This window comes from Macrobrachium nipponense, chromosome 21, assembly GCF_015104395.2.
Source record: "Macrobrachium nipponense isolate FS-2020 chromosome 21, ASM1510439v2, whole genome shotgun sequence".
NCBI lineage: Eukaryota > Metazoa > Arthropoda > Malacostraca > Decapoda > Palaemonidae > Macrobrachium > Macrobrachium nipponense.
This window is the reverse complement of record NC_087212.1, coordinates 6847355-6866616: the sequence shown is the minus strand read 5'-3', so window position 1 is coordinate 6866616 and position 19262 is coordinate 6847355. Positions and strand designations below refer to the sequence as shown.

General features: G+C 35.3%; 1 protein-coding gene across 14 annotated transcripts in view; it reads left to right on the top strand.

The window, feature by feature from the left end:
• The window catches only part of LOC135197747 (uncharacterized), a 530867-nt gene that overhangs the window by 493658 nt on the left and 17947 nt on the right, over window positions 1-19262 (top strand). For 4 of the 14 annotated variants that reach the window (XM_064224820.1, XM_064224819.1, XM_064224815.1 and 1 more), the window contains one exon: window positions 18444-18533. The exons of 8 other annotated variants lie outside the window; for them this stretch is intronic. The gene's annotated coding sequence lies outside the window, so the exon portion shown is untranslated. Of the gene's footprint in view, window positions 1-15832; window positions 16349-18443; window positions 18534-19262 lie in introns of those variants that run through there. 2 more of the 14 variants (XM_064224822.1, XM_064224818.1) reach the window with 1 other exon arrangement.

The following is a 19262-nucleotide window of genomic DNA, read 5'->3' as shown; positions in this document are numbered from 1 at the left end:
AGCAAAAGTTGAACTTTATTCCTAAAGTTAAATATATTCCTGGTAGTGAATATGACGTTATCTTCTCTCTCTCTCTCTCTCTCTCTCTCAGACAGATTCCCCACACTTTCATCTGCATATAGACGTGGGTTGGATATATACATCTTTCATGCAATTAACAGACTCACTAATTAAGGGTCGCGTAAAAATATTTCTTTTATTTGGTACGAATACGAATAATCGACGTCGAGGTTCGACTGTTTTATTCGTATTGTTTTATGGATCTGGTTTTTATGCAGAAATTCATGACCGAATAGCTCGCGCCTTGTGTGAAATACTGTATTGTTAATTGTGGAGTTTGTGGCTATTTCTTCTCAATTCTTGTTACTTCTAATTTTGTTGTATATATGTGTGTGTTTACTATAGTGGACTGCGAATGTGTGATATGCAAAGGACACGCTAATGAATGGACGTGTTCATTGACCCAGGATTCTGGTAGTGGGTAGGTTTGTAAAACGAATAAGGACATATAGTACATACAGACTTGTACTCTTTCACGATCCTAGACTACTTACTATACATAGAGCATATCTCTCTCTCTCTCTCTCTCTCTCTCGTTCTTCGTGTATATTTACGTTCGAATGTATCCAGAATTTTTCCAAGCTCATTCTTTCAGTCGATGAGCGAACTGAAGGGGCTTCGAGCTATTTGCCCCCCTTCCGTTCTCTTGAATGGAAGCCTTCCCCCTGCCTAATTTACTAAAGCAAACAGCTTCTCGCCCCCCTGTAATTTTTGCGGCAAGATGAATGTGGAAATTTATTCCGTAAAAAAAGAAGAGTGAAAAAAAATAACGTGTATTCTCTCGAGCTACGTGGGGAATACCCCCTTCTATAATTGTGGAAGGGACAAGGCGTTGAAACTAATGTTTTGTTTTTACCATAGTTCTTCATTTTTTTTTTACCAAAGCTTAAGAAAATTTATTAGGGCACGAAACATTTTGCCATTTAAACGATGTTACTAACTATTTATCCTACTCTTCTTCAGAATTTGAACTTTCCGTGTGGGTCCATTTGTAATTAGATTACCTTTTTGTAATTGCATTTGCAACGGGCTCTCTTAAAAGTATATTTAATGCAGGCATACCTGAATTTGCATACACAAAAGCCATTAGTGGTAGCGGTGCCTAAAGTGCAATAATTTGAATCTATAGTGCAAAATATAATAAAACATTCATGTGGTCTTTCATTGATTATTACCGATATTAGTCCCAGTCGGACAGTAATATACTGGCATAATTTATTTTCACACAATAGTAACTTCCTCAGCATTTTCCTTAAAAGCATCTATAAATCTCAATCACTTTTTGTAACACTTTTCTCTAAATTATTGAGGTTGGTTTTTGCAGTAGTGTGTGTTTCGTACTCAACGTAAAAACTTCCACTGTATGTCCTAAGTGAATTAACGGAAGTTACAGGAATACTTAAACGATTCCCAGTTAAATTCAGAATGCGGATGCACTCCTAAGTCAACTGGGAATCGTGCGATGTTTTGTGGTAGTTTTCAGTCACTTGGTAGCGTTCAGTTAGGTGACAGTATTCAGTCACTTGAGCGCGTTCAATCAGGTGATAGTTTTCAGTCACTTGATAGCGTTCAGCCAGGTAACAGTATTCAGTCACTTCATAGCTTTCAATCAGGTAACAGTATTAAGTCACTTCATAGCGTTCAGTCAGGTGATAGTATTCAGTCACTTGGTAGTGTTCAATTAGAGTTATTGTGCCTGCTCTAGGACAAAGCACAAAAGTGCATTAAGTCACATTGAACTTGTGTTGTATCAAATTTCCATGCTATGTACTCGAGCCTTGTTTCTGTACTGGAATCAAATTTGAAATCCAAAACAAGGGATTTTTCCCATTTTGGTATAATTATAAATATCCTTTTTGAAGACCTAACATTCACCAAATAAGAAGTGGGTGAGAGAAGGTGCCAGTGTTTGTTATCATATTGTTTATGATGTCGATACCCAGATCCAAAGTGAAGGTATCTAATGAATGAGATATTTGATTAAAGTTTAAAAAGTGTAGTTTTATATTTAATTGAATCTGTGTCAACCTTGCTTATTCACAAGCGCTATTGGTTTTAATTGAACATTCGTTGTGTGCAAGAGCTGTGAATAGTCTTATTGGTTTTAACTAGATTTGTTCTACTAGTTAACAAGTAACAAATGCAGGTGGTATTTTTTAAATAGACTTTTGAAAAATAATTTGCACATTTTATATAAAGTGCGCGAGATTTGTATTAGTAAGAATTTCTTGTAGTAATTAAGTGTGAAGGTTTTCTTCGTTGGATTTCACGGGATGATTTTGAGTATTTTTCTCTTAAATTTCTTAAATTCATGAAAGCGATTTTAACTCTAAATTAAAAAAAAAAAAAAAAAAAAAAAAAAAAAAGGATCATTAGGCCTCATGTTGTAAGATTGCACCTGACACAGTTCCCTTGAGAACTTCAAAAATAATCAATATTTTCCCCTTTGTATTTGAGAACTAGATCGTATATGACCAGCTACAGTTTTTATATTTCCTTCAGAATACCTCATGTTATGCAACTACAGTTCCCTAACGTCGTCATGACAAGTCAAGCCTTGTGCTTAGGAATTACTGGGGAATGCGTTCTCTTCATTCTCACGGCTGTCATGGAGAAGAAAAACAGGCTTTGCTTTTTGTTATGCTGGCGTGGACGCTCATGTTTGTATTCTATGTCCGTCTTCACTTGCTTAATGGCTCTCTCTCTCTCTCTCTCTCTCTCTCTCTCTCTCTCTCTCTCTGTTTTTCTGAATTTGTCACTAATATGATTTAAAAAAAATTTCCTCTCTGAAATGTTCGCTAAGTATTGGTTTTTTAAACCTAAGTATTTTCCTCTCCTCTCCTTCGTCTCCTTACCTCTCCTCGTCCTCCCTCTCCTCCCTCTCCAATTGTTTTGTTCCGTCGCTTTCTTAAATTTCGAGCTTAATATGGTTTTTAACAAGATTTTCCTCTCTCTCTCTCTCGTCTCTCTCTCTCTCTCTCAATTGTTTCGGCTAATTGATTTTAATAAAAAAGATTTATCCTCTCCTCTCTCTCTCGTCGTCTCTCTCTCTCTCCTCTCAATGCTCTCAATTGTTTTTTTGTTTTTCGCTATATAGATTTAAAAAAGATTTTCCTCTCTCTCTCTCTCTCTCTCTCTCTCGGGAAGAGGTGGCGTAATTTAGCTTGCTTGGCGGATTCGCAATACGATGAGGTAGCAGGAAGGGAACTGGCATTTCTCATCTATGAAATCAGCAACAGTCCTAACCAAAAAGATACAAAAGCATTCATAGATATATTAGAAGGATATAATCCTTCAAAACTGGAACAAATCTAATGAAACATCTTGAAAATAATTGAAGAAGTTCCAAATAAAATCCAAGTGGTCAAGAGACTCATGAAGAATATCCATAAACCAACACATTCCGAACAAAGAAATGAATAAGGTGAATCTTGTGAATATCCTAATTGATGCATTAGGAAAAAGAATGCCAAAAGCATGCAAACTGTGTAAGGTTTGGTATAGCATAGTCAATCCACAAAACCCTAATCAGAAAATGTGCTGCATGCAAACATTCCGACCCATCCACAGTGTGCTGAGGTAATGCAAGATTTGAGAAAAGATACAAGAATTTTTTGTTCAACATGTCTATCATGGATAGACAAGTTATTAAATCAAGATTGAATGTACAAATAGTTGAGGATGAAGAAGAAGAGGAAGAAGAAGAAGAAAAGAAGAAGAGGAAAACGGAAGAGAAGTAAACAAAAATGAAATGACAGAAAAAAAATAAGGAAAACAAAGAACAAGATAAAAGTATGGATGCAGAGATACTCATTGATACTACATATGAGGCAATAAAGCAGCATACCTACGAAGAAATAAATTACGATATGACAAACGAGAAAACAAATCCCGAAGAGGCTCTACCCAGATCTACACAATGACGGGGAAGGAGAGGAAAAATAGACAAGAAAGACAAAATCTGCACCTTTTGAAAAGAGGGAATTGCAGATTTGGAGAAAGATGTTACTTACAAACATCCTAAGGTATGTCAAACTATGAAATATATGGTAAATGTGCATACTTAGATGGCTATGGGGATGATTGCAGAGATCTGCATCCAAAAATATGTAAAAACCTAAAAGAAGGAAAAGGATGTAAGTTCGACAAAAAATGCAAATATAGCACCCTGTAGCCATGAATCATAATCAAATAAATAACCAACCAAGTAATAAAATCCAAAAATAAAAAGAAAGAAACAATAAAGAGAGAAATCAAGAATATCAGGTAAAAGAGAAAAAAGCAAACCACCAATGAGATATGCAGAGGTGTCAGCAAAAAAAATTTCAAAGATCAGCTCCGAAATTCTACTCAAGAGATAATAACTGTATTTATTATGCAAGAGGATATTGCAGAAACGGAGAAAATTTGCAGATTCAGACACAAAATGAATAATTATGATGAAGGAAGATCAAATATTATGGGAAAAGTTGGATTTTTTAATGTCAGAATTTCTGGAAATGAAAAAAAGAACAACATACCAGAACAGGAAAGAGACATGGGAAAAATCCTTATTACTACCAATATTAAATGAAGGAGAAAACACGCAAACCATCATAGTGATGAATGCGCAGGGTTTAGTTACGAGTAACTCAAAAAGAAAAATAGTGAGTACTTAGAAGAACTAACCCAAAATGAAAAGAAAAATAGATATAATGAATATAAGTGAAAACCATGGTATTCCCAAGAGACTGGGAATGATGATCAAATAAAAGGGTTCCAAACTTATAGATCAGATAGAAAAAAATAGGAATCAAGGGGGAACCGCAATATATGGGAAAGACAAAAAACAAGGAAAAAATATATGAGAAATATAGTAACTCAGAATGTGAACTAAATAGCGTAGAATTTGAATCTGAAAAATTGATGAACATAGTAATATATAGACCTCCTAATACTAAAGAGTTTGACTTAATAATTGAAAAATTGGGATGATATATGTAGAAATCACAAGGACTGGACTATTCTCCTATCTGGTGACTTCAACTTTCCTTTCGTAGAATGGAAAGAACGAATAGGAGACTGTGGTTGTACTTATACATATAAAAAAGAGAGTAATAGTAGTGCAGAAGATAAGAGGCAATTTGAAAAGCTATTAGATATGCTACTAGAATACAACATTCAACAAATAAATCACCTGCCAACAAGAAAGGAAAATACTTTAGACCTAGTATTTGTGAACGAGATGAATTATGTTAAAGAATAATAGTTTATAATGCGAGTATTTCAGATCATAATGTCATAGAGATAACAGTTCATTCCAAAGCAAGTGAAAATAGAGATAAGCAAGAAATGAAAAAGTGGGAAGGATATGGAAAATACAACTTCTACAGTAAAAATATAAAAAATGGTCAGAAATTAATGAAGAATTAAACAAAGATTGGGATAACATTTTCGTAAGTGATGACATAAGGGTAAATACGGAGATATTATATAAAATATTGGAGAAAATAGTGGATAAATATATACCGAAGAAGAAAAGTAAAACATCATTCATGCATACCAAGAGACAGAAGGATCTTGTTCCAGAAAATCAGAAAGTGGAAAAAAGGTCTTGCAAAAGAAAAAAATGCATGGAAAGTTATAGAACTAAAAAGCAAGATAGAAAATGCAGAACAAAAGATTATACAATCAAAAGAAAATGAAAAACGGGACTTGGAAGAAAAAACCCTATTAAATCAAGCAAACCCCAAACTATTTATACTCATATGCGAAGAAGATGAATAAAAGAAGAATAGAAATAGGCCCTCTGAGAATTGAAGGGAGATTAACGAATGAAAAAAAGGAAATTTTGCAACATACTGGCAGAACGATATAAGAGAGAATTCACCCCTAGAATAGATAATGAAGATAATGATATAGAAGTAAGGGACGAAAATAGTGAATATTTAGCTGACATAGAAATTAATGAAGCTGATATTGTGCAGGCAATTATGAAATTAAAAATGGAGCTGCTGCAGGGCCGGATGAGTCCCTGCTATTTTGTTAAAGAAAGTAGTTCTTCTATCGCAAAGCACTTGCAATATTAATTTACAAAAGTGTAGATACAGGAAGATTTATGATGAGCACAAAATTAGCATATATCACCCTACTTTCAAAAGTGGATCAAGACTAGAGGCAAGTAATTATAGGCCTGTGAGTCTAACATCACATATTATGAAAGTGTATGAAAGGGTAATGAAGAAAAACATTATGAAACATTTAAATAAAATTAATTTGTTTATATAGGACAACACGGTTTCGTACCCGGAAAAAAGTACACAAACCCAACTGTTAGTCCACCGTGAGAACATATTCAAAAATATGAAAGCGGAAATGAAACAGATGTGGTTTATCTAGACTTTGCAAAAGCTTTTGACAAAGTAGACCATAATATATTAGCAAAGAAAATTAGAAAACACAATATCGTAGATAAAGTAGGAAGATGGTTAAAAAGAATTTTTACACAACAGAAAACAGATGTTATTGCAAACGATGAGAAATCGGATGAAACCAAGGTAATATCCGGTGTGCCACAAGGTACGGTGCTAGCTGCAATATTGTTTGTTATTATGATTGAAGACATAGACAGCAATGTTAAGGATTCGGTAGTGAGTAGTTTCGCTGATGACACAAGAATAAGTAGAGAATTACTTGTGATGAAGATAGGAACGCTCTACAAAGAGACCTTAACAAAGTATATGATTGGGCAGAGGTAAATAGGATGTATTTAACTCTGATAAAATTTGAATCAATAAATTATGGAGACAGAGAAGGAAAGCTATATGCATATAGGGACCTAATAATGAGACAATCACAAAATAAGAAGCAGTTAAAGACCTTGGTGTGATGATGATAGGCAACAATTTGGTATGCAATGATCAAAATAGCCATTCTGTTGGCGCAAAAATGTAAAGCAAAAATGGCGTAATGTTGCTTACGGCACTTCAAAACAAGAAAAAGCTGAACAACCATGATTATGCTTTTATAAAACATATTTGTTCGCTAGTCCACTTGAATATTGCCCAAATATGATTATGGTACCCACCACTATCAAAAGGATATTGCACAAAATAGAGAGGTGTACAAAGGGTCCTTTACAGCTAAGAATAGAAGAAGTTAAGGCACCTAGACTACTGGGAAAGACTACAATCCTTAAAAATTATATAGGATCTAGAAAGGAGAAAGAGAACGCTTACCATGATAATTCAGGCATGGGCAAACAGATTTGAAGGAATAAAACAGAAAATATCATGGGGAACTAAAAATATCAGGAAAGAGGCAAGCAGAAGGTGTAGCATTAATAGTGCCCAAAACCTAATACAGGAAAAAAATAAGGAAAGCCCACACAGGACAATTAATCCACTACGGCACCAGCATCGAAAATAATGCAGCGTCCTATTTCAATGGCGTTGGCCAGCCTCAGTCATGAGGCGAATAATATCAGGAGTGAGCGTAGATGTGTTTAAGAATAAGCTCGACAAATATCTAAACTGCATCCCAGACCATCCAAGATTGGAAGATGCAAAATATACCGGAAGATGTACTAGCAACTCTCTGGTAGACATTAGAGGCGCCTCACACTGAGGCGGGACCTGGGGCAACCCGAACGAACTGTAAGGTCTGTAAGGTCTCTCTCTCTCAATTGTTTCGCTAATATGATTTCTCTCTCTCCTCTCTCTCTCTCTCTCTCTCTCTCTCTCTCTCTCTCTCTCAATTGTTCGCTAATATGATTTAAAAAAAAATTTCCTCTCTCTCTCTCTCTCTCTCTCTCTCTCTCTCGGGTCTTGCCAAGCAGACACAAACAAAAGCAGGTCCCCCAGAGGAGATTGAATCGAACGATTCCTCCTCGAGATTGCCTCCAGTTTAAACGACTACTCCCCATTTAGTATCGGTTCGAGTATTTTTCTCGTCTCCCCAGTTGTCATCTGCCGAGCGACAGACGAAGAAGGTCTTCTTATCTGTCGCTTTTGTGCCGCGCTCGGTCCAAGGGGTGAGTGGGGCCTCTCTCTCTCTCTCTCTCTCTCTCCTTTTTTTTGACAACTGAGTTGCATGGAAAGAAAATGAGTATTGGGTGAATGTTGAAATATCACCATTTGGTATTTTATATTTAGATCTTCAGTTTTCAGGATTTTTTTCATAGAAAATACACACGCGCACATATATGATCACACACATATATATTTTTGAACTGACATCGACGAACGTAAAATATATTTATATTTAAACATTTATAGGTTGTTTTCATAATTAGGTGTAGCAATGTCGTCTTAATCCCACTGAGAGACTTGTCGTACTTAGCCTATATTTTAATATCTTTATGATAGTAGTTTTTAGCGTTGGGTATGACCCCAGCGCTATTATTTTATTTTTTTTATTTTTTTGCTCTATCACAGTCCTCAAATTCGACTGGGTATACTTGTAGTGTGGGGTCCCGGGTTGCATCCTGCCTCCTTAGGAGTCCTTCACTTTTCTTAATATTTGCGCTGTGTTTCTAGGAGCACACTCTTCTGCATGAGTCCTGGAGCTACGTCAGCCTCTAGTTTTTCCAGATTCCTTTTCAGGGATCTTGGGATCGTGCCTAGTGTTCCTGAGATTATGGGTACAGTTGTTATTATTATTATTATTATTATTATTATTATTATTATTATTATTATTATTATTATTATTATTATTATTATTTACAATTAAAAGCCACAGTAGTATTAAAATATATTATTGTACAATGCTAAAAATTACAGGGAGAGACTTTCGGATACTGCACCGTATCCCTCTTCAGTCCTACTATTATTATTAAAAATCCTCATAGTAACATGAGTTTTCAAATGGAGAAACAAATCCACAGTTACTGCAAATATACATAACTGTGGAATTTTTGTTTCTCCATTATTATTATTATTATTATTATTATTATTATTATTATTATTATTATTATTATTATTATTATTATTATTTAATTATTTTATGCATTTTGATAGTAATCTCCTTTTATCCGTAAAGGAAACTCTCTAAATGAACTAGAACTTGGGGAGTAATTTTGCAAATTACTCCCCATCTCCCCCAGTTGAATATGATCGCGCGCCCCCCCCCCCCTTAAAATCCCCTCCCCCCCCCCCCCCCCATTAAATATAATCGCTCGCATTCCACCCGCTAGCCCGTGTCCCCGTCTCTGTCGGGCGATACCGTCGATTAGAGAAATCACGACTCCGCGATAACTGAAACGCCACACTTCGAACTTCGAAGATATCAGGTCTATTAAGGAACAATGGGAGGACGTCCGTATGCGCCGGAGCTAAATTGGTTTAAGTGCGATGTATCGAAGATAACTTGCTATCTCGAGTGCTAGTTCTTTCGAGATGTGACATAGAGATAAGGATATAGTCCGACGTGCTGAAATATGACGTCCTTTGAGCGCAGACTTGTTTAATTGAATGCTTGTTTTTCCATCACCTTGATCATTTATTGTCGCAGATGGTGATTATTATTATTATATTATTATTATTATTACCATTATCACTATTATCATTATTATATTATTATTAGGAACTTGATGACGCGCGCTACGCTGCGCTGGAACCCTAGGTTGCTGTCTTTCGTACCTAGCCAGACAAACAGGTTTGCAGGAGGAGGGTGGAAACAGAATTATTCGTCCCGTTTCTTGCAGTAATGGCTTTCTTGTTTATATTTGTTATATTGTTATGTTTATGAGGCTTAACATCTAGATATATTGCGTTTTAGAATCCTTGTCTTTTTCATAATATTCATTCCTTGAGGTAGTATGTGTTTAATTTTGAAAAATTCATCTTTTAACTAGGATGCTGGATAAGTCTCGGTCGTGTGTGGTATTAAGATTCAGTAGTAAGTGGAGACCTACCAGTCCCTTTCGGGGGGATAATCATCGTTATTGTAACGCAAGTGTACGGAACCCAAACAGTCAATCAGGTCTAATCTCAGTTAAGGATTTGTTGCCCTTTGATGAAGTGAGGGATTCATTTACTTTGATGTCTGTTTCTGCTGACCAATTTCAAAGGTATTACGTATCCAGAATTAATTGCACCTTTTTCTAAATTAGTAATGGTTGCTAGAAATAAAGAAGTTTTCTTTGATATCTTACATTACTGTCGAATGGAAAGAATGTGGCTTTTTGTGACATTGTAAAGGTTATGTATGGCCCATTAATAACAAAGTTACTAAAAGATGCCCACATTACAAAATGATTTAATCAATGTACCCTTCCATCCAACCAGGTAATCAGCTAGGTATTGAGACCTAATTACATATTTTATTCAATACCCAATAAAAACGTCAACTAAAATTCCATATTTAACCTTTTAACCCCTAATGAAAAGACTCAAGAGTTTTTTTTTTTCCATTGCGAAGTAAATGAATGAAAGAAGAAGTTGAAAGTGGTGCTTCAGAATTTTTTATTTATTTATTTATTTATTTTTAGCAGCCGGGACATTAAAAAAAAATTGACCTTTTGATTCATGTAAAAGAGGCTTTTGAATATGTAAAGTGGGTGTCTGGAGTACATTCGAAAGGTCACTGAATAATACTTGAGTAGTTCTTCAGATTTCTTTGATGTTGAATTTATTGAAAAAGGGTCTGATGAATTTGAGACGAGGGAATTTGTTTGTAAAAAAAAATGATGCATAGCGGGTGATGTTTCTAGAGAGGAAGATTTATACGAAAAATTCTCTCTCTCTCTCTCTCTCTCTCTCTCTCTCTCTCTCTCTCTCTCTCTCTCTCTCTCATTCTTATGGAAAATGCTCTCAAATATTTTTAATGATAAATTTCCCCTCTCGATTTTTTAAATAAAGAAACACATTATACGAAAAATTATCGATCAGATTTTTTCATGAAAAGTTCTCTATCAAATATATGTACTAAGGACCGGAAGAGGAACTCAAAAGAAGTTAAATGCGATATAAAGAGGATGGAAGAAAAGTAAACAGAAGTAAAAGTGTGCAAGCGGATGGAAAAGTGAAGTGGAGAAGAAAAGAAGGGGACTAAAATATAAAGAATTGACTGGTAAGAAATAAAAGTAGCCTCTCATAGCGTCGATCATGAATGCATAGTGGGATGCAGTATTGTTTAAAAACACACTACAAAGCCTTAACCTCCTTTTAATGATGTAAACATTACTCAGTATTCATGAGGAGTGGTTTTTGTGTTGATCTTTTTTTTTTTATCGGGGTTGAACCTTACGTATTATGACTATGGAGAAAATACTCTAGACTTGACCAGTCGCGACAGTTGCTTCGAATATGGGATCGAGCGGGAGAAGTCTGTAGTTCAGTACCTTTGGTGTAGTGTGAAACCTTTTAGCTCCATTGTTTTCAAGTAAAATTTCTGCTGAATAAAAGAAAGAAGCTGAAAAGCAAAGTATCATAATAGCGAAAAAAAAACCTCAACGTTTTTGGCAAGGTCGAAACATAACTGCTTCATCCATTCCTACCGAGTCCGAGCCTGACTGATTGATCAGAGATGCACGCAATGTTTTCTGTTTATGTTTATTTTTTTTTATTTGGTGTCTTATGAATTTTTTTTTATGGCGGTGAAACATTCGCTAATTTATTATTCATACGCCCTACATGTATGAGATTGTATCTTGATGGTTTAGAGAGGTGGTTATCAGCATTAATCTGTTTGATCATACAGAGTAGCTGTTAGTAACACAGCGGTCACTAAATCAGGAATTACCACACATACACACACACTCACTTATATATATATATTTATTATATTATATAATATTAAGAATATATATATATATATATTATATATTATATATATATATATATATATATATATATATATATATATATATATATATTTCAAAGTATGTTTCACAAATAGTTTTATATATCTTTGCACAATATTTTTCTGTAATTACGATGTATCGTTTTCCTTTATCTTTGCAATGTATATTTTCACCGTAATTCTCCTAGTTTTATCTTTTCCCTATAATTATAATTCTGCGCAAGGTATATTTGCACTCTTAATTCTTTGTATTGTATCTTTTCCCAATAATTATTCCTCCTCCGAAGGCTTTTAAACCCCTAGGTGATACTTTTCCCCGTCAGATGATGAGAGTTGCGAATTCCAACAGCCCTGGAAAAATTTGTCTAATTCCAACCTGGCGATTCCAACCGTTTTCGTTCCTGCTCTGGCTTCTTCTTGCACCTCTTCGAGTTATAGTTTCGTTCATTGGAATTTACTTCTCTACCCCACCATCTTCCTCCAATCCTGCTTTTGGAAAAAGGAAAGAAAAAATAAACTTAATCCAACATATTTCTCAACAGACAATTTTCAGTTTCCCAAATCATTCGCTAATGTGATTTTAAAAGAGACTCTCTCTCTCTCTCTCTCTCTCTCTCTCTCTCTCTCTCTCTCTCTCTCTCTCTCTCTCTCATTCCTATTAGTCATCCTATCTTATTACTTCCCTTCTGAGGACATTGCATATTAGAGTTAAAATGATGTTTGGCAACCTTGAATCGCACAACATCCCATTTTAGTATTTTTTTTTACTATTTCAGTAATAATAATTGATAATAATAAGCGTATATCTGTCTTTATATCCGTAGGATTTCATAATATTAATATATGTACTAGTCATGTTTTATCATGAGATTAATGGAAAAATAACAAAGAATTACTCGCATTATCTTTTTTTTTCGTCTGAATTAATTGATAGTCATTAGTTATCAAGTCTCCTGGTGGATCTCCGTTGTTTGTGCCTAGTCCAGACGTCCACATTAGGTCTCTTATCCTCTTCGCCAGCTGGTCACACTCCGGATATTTTTAGGTTAAACTCTGACTAACCAATCAAACTGATTCCTTGAGTCGCGACATATGTATTTGTGTGTGTGTGTGTAGTATGTGTGTGTGTGTGTCACAGCGTACGCTTAACGTTTAATGGAATCCAGAAGGGGTGGGACTGTTTTGGGTACCTAGGTAAAAGTTTGAAAAGTTCAGTTCTCTGCTTTGTCGATTATAGTATGTGTATACTGGACGAGGAAGTCTCTGTGTTTAATTTAACCTGACATATTATGTAGAAGCCTTTTCTTCTGAGGAACGATTTAACCTAAATTTTAAGACTTTTTTTTTTTTTTATAAGCTGGATGAATCAGCATGCTCAGTGTGTTTGAGAGAGAGAGAGAGAGAGAGAGAGAGAGAGATGTGGTATATTAGATCTTGGTACCATTTAGTGCAATCATTTTTTATTATTTACACAATTTGCTCGAAAAAAAAATCCCACGGTGGTTGTGAATCCCTTGGGAGAGATAAACTTTCTTGAAGAATTTCACAGAAAATAGTTGTTGTCAGCATCACCTCATCTGAGAGACACCCGAAGTCGGTTCCGTTTGAGAACAATAATCTCGAACCGTTTCCTGACAATCCGTTGTGCCTCTCCTGACCCAGTAGAGGATATATATGGTGGTTAGTCGACTGTGGTGGGTTTTGGCCGAGGTAGAAAGGCATGGGGCAACCCTACCTCTCAAAAGTTTATGCGAATTAGCACTCCACAAATTTTATATATATATATATATATATATATATATATATATGTATATATGTATATATGTGTGTGTGTGTGTGTGTGTGTGTGTGTGTGTGTGTGTGTTTAATAAGCGAATACAACAGGAAAATTATAGGCAGAATTCCAATCGCTTTCGTCTTTATTAATACAAGCGTCAAAGAACGAATGAAATACAGTTGGAAAGAAAGTGTGTGTGTGTGTAATTATATGTATAATGTGTGTGTTTGTGTTTGTACATTAAAATTGTTTGTAAATTTCACTCCATCCTAGTATTTAACACTAGCCCTTTTGTATATGAAGTTATTAGTTGTGTGGACTATAATACAAAAGGTTAACCCAAGCTTTAATCAAGTATCCACCTTCCTCTTCGATCTGGTGACTTTTAAAATTCCAGCTGATGCTGCGATAGATATTTTTCATTTTCACCAAATGAATCATAGACCTGCGTACGATCAGCTGACCTGACCCCTATTAGGAACGCGGCAGGTGAAATTCCTCCTCCATTATTGCTCGTAAATGATAACCTTGCATGAGAGAGAGAGAGAGAGAGAGAGAGAGAGAGAGACTACTGGTTCCACCTGTGTCGTTTTTGCCTCGCGTATCTCTATCTCTTGTCGTAAGATTAGTTTTATCAAGTTTGAAAAATACCTTCTCGCGTGGAAAAAGTTTGGCTTCACATGCAAGCATCTGCTTTACATTTGCTTCCAGCTTGTTCGTACGACATCTTTGGTGTTGGGTAGTATGTGTGTATTTATATGTATATGTATTATATATATATATATATGTATACTATATATGATATATATATATATATATATATATATATATATAATTTTTATATATATTAGATATATATATTTATATATATATATACTATATATATATATATATATATATTAATATATATATGTGTGTGTGTGTGTGTGTGTGTTGTGTGTGTGTGTGTGTGTGTGTGTGTGTGTGTGTGCGTCTGTAAACAAACTTCAATTAAGGGAATCAAAACATGATATGAAATGAGAAACTTAAACAACAAAGTGCAAGATTATCATTTGTGTGTGTGTGTGTGTGTGTGTGTGTGTACGCGCGCACGCGCGCATTCTTGCGTGCGCGCACTCACACGTGAGGAAGACTTTTTATCAGTATGTCTGCGGGTGTATAAGATTGGTCTCAGAAAATATTTTCTGGCTGTTGGCTTTTGAAAACTGAAATGTCTGTTTTGAGCCGTATTTGTCATAAAAGATACTCACGGCTGTGTAGATATTTTTCCCCATTTCTTAATAGAAACTGTGGGCTTATTATTTTTTTTCTGGAAAAAACACTAACCCAGAACAGCCGATAATCGCTCTGAAAACTGTTATTCCAGAGTCACTGCGCATCGTCATGGATGACGTCTGAACGATGTTAGCGGAGACTTTTTTTGTGTTCGTTAAATAAGTCGTGGGATGTTGTTACGGTGTTTGGATTAACATTCCAGCTTGTTGTGACTAGAAGGATTTGTGTTTTGCCTTACTCCTTCTCGGAACAATTGTGTAGAACATAAATCCCATAAATCCGTTTGTGTTGTGCTTGACTGCCGTAAAAAATAATTAGCAGGGTGGAGACTGTGCTTATTCACTTTTCATAGTTTTCTGTACTATGTTGGATGCCGGTAAACTGTTTTCACTCGTGTACTATAGAGGATCCTGGCGTTTCATTGCGATGGTGCGAATACCTCACTTTATTTTTTTTAATCACGGCAATTAGAGGTAGCGAAAATTTGCGTTTTATCTTCCTTCATATTTATTTTGATATTTATTTATGTTAGTATTGAACGGGACCAACGTAGAGTCCTGGTATTGAATTACTTTATTGCCCGGTCGTCTTTGCTGCCAAAGCCTGTAGCTGCTGATACTTAGGTTAAATCCCTCTTCTGTACAAGCGCCGGTTCTTCTTGTTCCTCCGAGCGACGTCGAAATACATCGCTTAGGGCACATTTTTTTTATTTATTTTGTTCTGAATGAAATATTCGTCCCCCGAAGGCCGCTCCCGACTTCGGAGAGAGGTACGAGTGAGTGAGTATATCCGGGTTTATGTAGCAGTAGGCCATTGGCTGCGTATCCTGGAGGCTTGACCCATGAGATTCACACGGCACATCCCCATCATCGTCCTCTTGCACGGAACTTTCACCTCCTGACGTAGCCCTGATGTGTGTGTGTGTGTCTGTGACGTCTAACGAGAGAGAGAAAAAGTGAGAGAGGGACGCTGCGGTGTTCCCCGGGGTCGGGCGCTTACTTTAGTTACGGTCGCCTGGTGGAATGACATTCAGTGCGATGCTTTGTCCGTGGAACGATGTGGATTCCTCGTGATACGAGCGCTTATGGGAGTAATTTGTACCGTTTATGTTTTAAAGGAAATGTGAGATGAAAATGTGGTCCTCGAGTGTTGCAGCATCCAGAGATGCTCCTGCCTTGCTTTCGTTAGATGTGAGATGAAAGTGTTCCCCGTGGTGTTCTAGAGAGATAACATACCCCATGCAACGTAATGCAGTAATGAATACACTTCGTATTTTATGACTTTCTACTGTGAAGTGTTCGCAGAAAGTGAAGTTTTTTATTTTAGTTCATTTTGACGTGATTTTTATTTATTTGGAAAATTAGGAATGAATTTCCCTTTCGAAGTAAACTTTTGGAGGCTATTAACATGGATTAAAATGTTATCGAGGATATCTCTTGAGTGATCTGCAATAACGTAAGTTAAGTCTTTGGGTTAAATTGGTACTTTTTTTTTTTACGTCTCTGTTTGTCCACGCTTCTTTATATGTATATTTGTATTTGTGTATATGTGTAAATGTATATGAAAACACAAATGTCCTTTTAAAATCAAAATTGCTATTTAAGTCACTGGCATACTGGCATCACAGCTTAAAAGCATAGGTGCATTTTATCATTAAATGGGCAGTAGTGTGTGGTTGTATAAGAAAAATTATAAATATGTCTTGTTTAAAACTGATGAAAAGGTGTTAACTAACACATATATACACATACATACATACATACATACATACATACAGTGTGTACTTAATAGATGCATATGAAACTGTACCTTAACGGAATCATTTAGAGTAATTACCAGTTGTGGTAACCTCGCCGTATCTTGTCAACTTTTACTTTTTACTGTGTAAACATAACTTATCTGTTCTGTCGGACTGTACATGTGATTGCTGGCTGGAGTTTTTGTGGCTTAATAAGTTAGTTATTAGCAGCCGTTGTCTTGTCCCTAAAACTCCAGTTGACAGGCGCTGTCAGTCTGTCACTTCCGGTTAGATAAGCATTCAAGAGGACAAAGAGATGGATGTGTTGTGGTACTTGTTTGAATTGTTTGTACATTCCCGCCCTTTTTTGTGTAGCGTGATTTTAAATAGCTGTTATACGTTGTGCTTTAATACACACACACACACACACACACACACACACACACACACACACACATATATATATATATATATATATATATATATATATATATATATATTATATTATACATATACATATATCATATATATATATATATATAATATATATACTATATGTATATATATATATATATGTAATCGGTATTGTCTCTTGAGAGTAAATTGTGATGTTTTTTAGCCAAATGAGTTTTGGAGCCACTCCTACTTTGACAACCCGTGCCTTTGGGAGGGGATCTGCAGTCTCAAACGGTTGTGTATATGAGTCCTTCGTCATTGGCTTGGAAATAAAGTCGAAACCGGTCAGGAACTACATTTTTCACTTGTGGTAACGTGTGATAACTGAATCACTTGCTTAGGGGATTATAGTCAATACACACACACACACACACACACACACACAAAAGAAATCGATGGAAAAAGGCACGTACCATTTGCTAACTCATTCTTCAGATTAACCTTTTGCATTCGCCTCCAACGTTACAAAAACTTCAGATAGGTCAGTCAGCATGTCGCTCATTCAATATAGAAATGTCGATTTCCTCACAGATAAGCATAAAAAAGAAAAAAAATAATTTCAGTTAAAGAATTTGTGAAAGGAAATCCCGAACGACTTAGTTGGCACTTTGAAAGATATTAAGATATTAAATAGTCATTTCTGAAACAATTTATTGGTTTATTGATACCTGTCTTGTGGAAAGTTCGTGAAGGCTAAAAATGGAAATTAAAAAAATGTAAAAAGTGGGTCATAGACTTTTAACTACATAAGTATTCTCAATTGCATTGTATAATTTTGTTTTATAATGCACATGTAATATTTTAAATTACATTTCCATATAAAATTGTTTGGCGACATCGCTGTCAGTAACGCTTTCCAATGAAAGACTTCAAGAGAAAAGTTGCTTCAGGAGAAATTAATATAGTGAGGGAGGAAATGAAAAAAATGTAATAATAATAATGATTAGACTGACGTCGTAGGTAAGGAAGGAAGTGTCAGAGAGGAATCGCGCCTTACACGGAGGTACACACCTCGTTCTCCTCCATTGTAATAACTGTTATTTACCTTGACATTTTTGCGTCGGCATTCGTCCGGAAGCCTGAACACGACTTCGTCAAGTCGTTGTCGTCGTCTTTTTTTTTTTTTTTTTTTTTTTTTTTTTTTTTTTTTTTTTTTTTTTTTTTTTGGTTTTTTTTTTTTTTTTTTTTTTTTTTTTTTTTTTTTTTTTTTTGGTGGTGGTGGTGGGTTATTAATTACGTTGCCCCCGGTGAATTGGGTAATTAAATATTTTGTTTTAATGTAGGGCTCGGATTTTTTTTGTTTTCCTCTCTCTATTATCCAGCAGGAATAACGTTTCCTTTTTTTCCCCGTTACAGGTACGCTTTGTGTAGGTGACACGTTAATAGCACCGTAAGAAAAAATGCGAAGATGCACTTCGTAGTAGCGACTTGAGACTTGGGCTGTTGGTGAGTCGGATCTGGCGACGTTTCAGTAGGTTTTTTTAGTGTGTCAGGAAAACGAATTTTGTTATGAGAGACGTTTGTCTCACACAGTAGTAATGTGCGTATGTATTACTGTTAATATTCCTCCTGTCTGAAGCACTGGTAAGAGAATATGCATGATGTCTTCACATATGAAATTCCTAATTTTACGATGACATGGATTAATTAACATAACCTGCTGTTAACATTGAGGGTTTTACTTTTTTTATCAGTATTGCCAACCTTCAGAGATTTAGGTCCCAGTACCAAATGTCATGTCTACAAATGCAGAGGCTCTTAGTCTCAACCCTGAAAACATTTTAACACAGTATCTTACTTTCTGGTTTGAGAATAATATTACGGACCTTCTGTTATCTTACATTAATTTTCGATAGTACGTACAAATGAATGATTATTATTATTATTATTATTATATATATATATATATATATATATATATATATTTATAATATATATATTTTTTTTTTTTTTAATACCATCGTCTTAAATGGAAACGGGAGTTTTCGGTTTCATTGCATATATATCTTATCTGCTGAAGAAGATGAGTGCTTGTACATCTGAGTGCATGTATAACTTATTGCAATACATTACTGCTTAAGAGTAGTTCAGTATACGGTTCTTGCTACTTATGTTAATCATCTATTAAAGTGCTTCTGAGTCTTAAATAAATTGACTGCATGATTTTCATGTTCT